At 37.4% G+C, this 6,000-nt stretch overlaps 1 pseudogene; it reads right to left on the bottom strand.

The window, feature by feature from the left end:
* Positions 1-5,254: 5,254 nt before the first annotated feature.
* LOC118608538 lies at positions 5,255-5,373 on the bottom strand (annotated as a pseudogene).
* Positions 5,374-6,000: the final 627 nt, after the last annotated feature.

Below are 6,000 nucleotides of genomic sequence, written 5' to 3'. Positions count from 1 at the left end.
TTTATTTTTTCCAAGCTTTATTGAAGTATAATAGACAGTTGCTCATTTTTACATTGTGTATTTCAATGCAGTTTTTAAAATAATAATTGGCATACAATAATATGTTAGTTTTAGTTTTTACAGCATAGTGATTAGAGATCTATATAACTTATGAAGTGGTCACCCCACTAAAGCAGGTACCCTTCTTCCCCCTTACATATTTTTACAACATTGTTGACTATTTTCCTTTTACTACACTTTGTATCTTCATGACTATTTTGTATCTATACATTTGTACTTCTGAATAAATTTGCACTTTTTCAGGGTCCCTGCCAAACCCCTTCCCATCTAGTAGCCCTCAAAATGTTTTCTATATCTATAAGTTTGTTTCCATTGTTGTTGTTAATTTTGTTCTTTACATTCCACATGTATGTGAAATTATGTGGTATATTTCTTTATCTGACTTCACTCAACATAATACCCTCTAGGTCCACCAAGGCAATATCTTTTTCCAACCACTTCATTTAGTCTGAATGATATTTTAATCTAAAGTGAGTCTCTTTTAGGTAGCATATATGAGTCTTGTTTTCTTTTCCATTCGGCTTCACTATCTTTTGGTTGGAGCACTTAATTCCTTTCCATTTGAGGTACCTGTTGATAAATATGTAGTTATTGTCATTCTTTATTTGTATTTTTGATACACGTTTTCTTCTTCTTAAAGATGTCCCTACAACAATTCTTGTAATACTGGCTTGGTGTTGATAAGTTCCTTTAGCTTATGTGTGTCTGAGAAGCTCTCTATCAGTCCTTCAACTCTCAATGATAGCTTTGCTAAATAACATATTCTTAGTCATAGATCATGGGTTTTCAACACTTTGAATATTTTCTGCTAAGCCCATCTGCCCTGCATAGTTTCTTTTGAAATATTGGCTTCCAATTTTATGGGAGCTCCCTTGTAGGCAGCTAATTGCTTTGTTCTTGCTATTTTTAAGAATCTCTCTTTGTCTTTAACTTTTGGCATTTTAATTATGATGTGTTTGGTGTAGGCCTCTTTGGGTCCACTTTTTTCTTTTCTTTCTTTTTTTTTTGACTCTCTGAGTTTCTTGAGGTTTTATGCCGTTTCCTTCACCAGGTTTGGGAAGTTTCCATCATTTTTTTTTTCAACTATATATTCAACTTCTTGTTCACCCTCTTCAGGTACCCCTATGACACAGATGTTGTTATCCTTAATTTTGTCCCATAAGCTCTTTAAATTATTATTATATTTTTGGTTGCTTTTTTTCTCGCCATTCTCATTGAGTGTCCTTGAATGTCCTTGGCTTCCCCATCTTCTATATCAGTGTTTTGATCCTATTCTTTATTCACTTTCTTTATTCCATCTAATATACTTCTAATCTCAGAGAATGTGTTCTTCATTTCTGACAGTTTCCCTTTTAAAATTCCATTTCCATTTTTATGTTTTCTTATCTCTTTGTTAAAATTCTCACTGAGTTCATCTACTCTTCCCCTAATTGCATTGAGCATCTTTCGAACTAGTGTTTTGAACTCTACATCTGATATATTGCTTGACTCCATTATTTCTGGGTCTCTGTTCTATTCTCTCATATGGTTTCTGCTTCTTCGCCTTCCCATTATGGCTGCCTTTCTGTGTCTGTTTCTATGTACTAAGCAAAGATTTTAAGTTTCCCTATCATATTTGTGCAGCTTTGTGTGGTAGATGTTCAGTAGCACAGTCCTGAGAGGAATTCGGCTGCAGGCCAATGTTAACACCAGCCTGTGCCTCTCCAGGGCCACTTGTTAAGATTTAGCAAGCAATGCACAGTTGCTATGCTTATTGTTGTCTCAAGTGGCCATGCCAGAAATCAAGGTCACCTGCCACCAGTGTGAGTCTTGCATTGTTCAGTAAGTGGCACAGACTCACCGAGAACACAACTAAATGTGGCTTGGGTGGAGCTGCAAGTTGAAGAAGACAGACTTTCAGAGAATCCTCTGGGCAGATAGACCTATGTTATACTGTTTGATGAAGTCGCAGCTATGGTGACACTGTGTTCACACACTGGAAGAATGGGGGGCTCAACTGCTGAGCAATGGATATTGGCAGCACTTCTGCCCAAGAGAAAGCCTTTCTTCTGGCCCTCACTCTGACAATGCAGTGTCACCCTATAAGTCCTTGGTGATTCCCAAGCAGCCAACTTAGCACTGGTGCTCAGAGCGAGCAGATCCATTCCCATGAAAGTACAGTTGTGAACACTATGTCTTTAAGAGACATCTTCAACTGTTAGGTGCTGCCATAGCCTCCCTCCTACTTAGAAGCTGGGGACCGAGCAGCCTAATATCTTCATCCCAACTTACCTCCAACTGTTGCAAGGCGATTTCTTATTTATCTCCAAAGTTGTAGGGCATCTGTTCATCTAGACACCCGGGTGACTCTGCTTGCTGTTTGCTCTGTGTTTCTGTCTCAAATTTGATGTGGTCATAAGAGGAGATGAGTGAAGGTTCTACCATCTACAACATTTTGCCCAGTTCTCCTCTGTTCTTTATAATTTTTTTCTTCTAAGATTAGATTGTTTATTTGATATTTTTCTTTATTTCTTGAGATAAGCCTTTATTGCTATAAATTTCCCTCTTAGAACTGCTTTGGCTATTTCCATTGTTTCTGAGGTCCTTGTGTGTGTGTGTGTGTGTGTGTGTGTGTGTGTGTTACTTTTCTTTCCATCTTTATTGAAATATAATAGAAAATTAGTTGCTTGAATTTACATTGTACAATTCAATGATTTTTTTTTCAGTTATAGTGGGCATACAATAATATACCAGTTTCAATTGTATAACATAGTGATCAGAGATCCACATAACTCGCAAAGTGATCACCCCACTAAATATAGAGCCCCTCTTCCCACTTACATATTTATTACATTATTAACCATCTTCCCTATGCTATGCTCTATATCTCCATGTCTATTCTGCAACTATCTATTTGTACCTTTAAATCCCTTTGCCTTTTTATTTTGTCACCCCAAATCCCCTCTCATCAAATATCCCTCAAAATATTATCTGCATCTATGAGTTTATTTCCACTTTTGTTGTTGTCATTGTTGATTTTGTTCTTTTGATTCCACATGTACATGAAATCATGCAATCTTTGTCTTTCTCTATCTGGCCCATTTCATCCAGTGCAATATCCTCTAGGTCTATCAAGGCAATATTTTTTTTTCCATTCTCTTCCTTTTAGTCTGTGTGTCTTTTAATCTGAAGTGAGTCTTTTGCAGGCAGCATATGTAGTGGTCTTGTATCCATTCAGCCATTCAATCTTTTGGTTGGAGCACTTAGTTATTTTCCATTTGAGGTCGTTGTTGATAGAAACATAATTATTACCATTAATTATTCCTATTTCTAATACATGTTTATTCTTCTTAAAGAAGTCCCTCCAACATTTCCTGTAATACTGGCTCAGTGGTGATAAATTCCTTTAGCTTACTTTTGTTTGGGAAACTCTATATTTGTCCTTCAACTCTAAATGATAGTTTTGCTGTATAAAGTATTCTTGGTTGTAGATCCTGGGTTTTCATCACATTTAACATTTTGTGACAAGTCCTTCTGTCCTGCACAGTTTCTTTTGAGAAATCAGCTGCCAGTCTTATGGGTGATCTGCTGTAGGTAACTCGCTGCTTTTCTCTAGCTGTTTTTAAGATTCTCTCTTTGTATTTAACCTTTGGCATTTTGATTATGATGTGTCTCAGTGTGGGACTCTTTAGGTTCCTGGTTTTTGAGACTCCCTGAGTTTCTCGGGGTCTTATGCCTGTTTCCTTCAACAGATTTGGGAAGTTCTCTATCATTATTTCTTCAAATAGCTCTTCAACATCTTGTTTTCCTTCAGGTACCCCTATGACATGGATATTTTTACATTTAATAGTGTCCTATAGGCTCCTTAAATTATTATTATAGTCTTGACTTCTTTTTTATTGCCATACTGATTGAGTGTCCTTGGCTTTCTCATTCCCTATATAGATCATTTGATCCTATTCTTTATTCACTTTGTTAATTCCATTTAATATACTTCTCATCTCAGATAATGTATTTTTCATTTCCAACTGGTTTTCTTTTATAATTTTCATTTCCATTTTTTAATTTTTATCTCTTTGTTTAAGTTTTCACTGAATTCATCTACACTTCCCATAAGCTCATTGAGCATCTTTATAACCAGTGTTTTGAACTCTGCATCTGTTAGATTGTTTGACTCCATTATTTTGGGGTCTCTGTTCTGTTCTCTCAAATAGTATTTCCTTCTTTGTCTTTCTATTTTGGCTGCATTTCTGTGTCTGTTTCTATGTACTAAGCATAGCTCTTAAGTGAAGCTTTGTGTTGTAGGTGTCCAGTGGCACAGACTTGAGAGGGGTTCAGCTGCAGGCCAAGTTTAGCCCTAGCCTGTACCCCTCCAGGACCACCTGTTAAGACTCAGCAAGAAATCCACAGATGTTGTGTTTATTTTGTGCCTCAAGAAGCCACACCAGAAACCGAGGTCAGCAGCCACCAGTGTGTGTCTTGGTGCTGCTCAGCAAGTGTTACAGGACTTGCCAAGGACACAACTAAATGTGGCTTGATAGGGGCCACGATTTGGGGGAGGCAGACTTTCAGGGAATTCTCTGGGCAGAGAAACCACTGTTATCCTGTTTGATAAAGTCTCAACTATGGCGGTGCAGAGTCTGCGCACTGGGAAGGTGTAGGCTCACAAAGGAACACTGGATACTCCTGGCACTTCTATACAGAGCGCATCTCCCTTAGGCCCTCACTCTGACAACTCAGTGATGCCTTGTATGTCCCTAGTGCCCTCTGCACAGCCGAACCATGCTGTTGCTAAGAGCAAGCAAGTCCATCACCTTGAAAGTCTGCTCACAGACATGGCCCCCTTTAAGAGGCATCTACAGGTGCCACCTGCCACTGCTATGGCCTTGGTGCCACTCAGCTGCTCAGGATAGGACAGCCTTGCATCTTCATCCTGTCCTACCTTCTGCATTGCACGGTGATTTCCTAGTTCTCACTCTAGTCATATGGCTTGTTCATCTAGAAACCAGGCAGTTTTCCTTGCCGTTTGTTCGTTGTTTTTGTCACAACTTTAATCTGGTCACCAAGGATAATATAGGATCTGTTCTTGTGAACAGATCCTATATTATCTACACCATTTTTTCTGACTCTTCAGTTCTTGTGTTTTTACTTTCATTTGTCTCAAGGTATGTATGTATGTATGTATGTATGTATGTATGTATGTATGTATTTATAATGTCTACAGCACCTGGTCTTTTTAGGTGGTCTCCCATCCAAGTACTAACCAGGTTCGACCCTCCTTAGCTTCCGAGATCAGATGAGATCAGGCAAGTTCAGGGTGGCATGGTCATTGACTCAAGGTATTTTTTTATTTCTTCCTTGCTCTCATTATTATTTACCTATTTATTGTTTAATAGTACGCTATTTAGCCTCTACTCCTTTGTTTGTTTTCCAGTTTTCTCCCTTTAATTGGTTTCTAAGTTTATACCATTCTGATTAGAGAAGATGCTTGATATCATTTCAATTTTCTTATATTCACTTAGACTTGTCTTATGGCCTAACATGCCATCTATACTTAAAAATGTTCCATGCGTGCTTGCAAAGAATATATATTCTGATTCTTTGGTGTGAATTGTTCAAAAAAATATAGATTAAATTTACCTTGTCTAATGTGTCATTTAAGGCCACTGTTTTCTTATTATCTGCCTGGAAGATCTATCCATTTACATCAGTAGACTATTAAAGTCACCTATAATTACTTTATTACTATTGGTTGGTCTTTTTATGTCCATCATATTTGCTTTATATATTTAGGTGCTCTTACATTGGGTGTGTAAATTTTGCTAGGGTTATATTTTCTTGTTGGATTGATTGATCCCTTTATCATTATGATATGTTCTTTTGCCTCTTTTTATAGCCTTTGATTTAAAGCCTATTTTGTCTAAGTGTTACTACCCCATCTTTTTGTTGTTGTTTAATTCC

The sequence above is a fragment of the Rousettus aegyptiacus genome, unplaced genomic scaffold (assembly GCF_014176215.1).
Source record: "Rousettus aegyptiacus isolate mRouAeg1 unplaced genomic scaffold, mRouAeg1.p scaffold_m13_p_9, whole genome shotgun sequence".
NCBI lineage: Eukaryota > Metazoa > Chordata > Mammalia > Chiroptera > Pteropodidae > Rousettus > Rousettus aegyptiacus.
The sequence above is the reverse complement of the archived record's forward strand: the minus strand, read 5'-3'. Positions and strand labels throughout refer to the sequence as shown.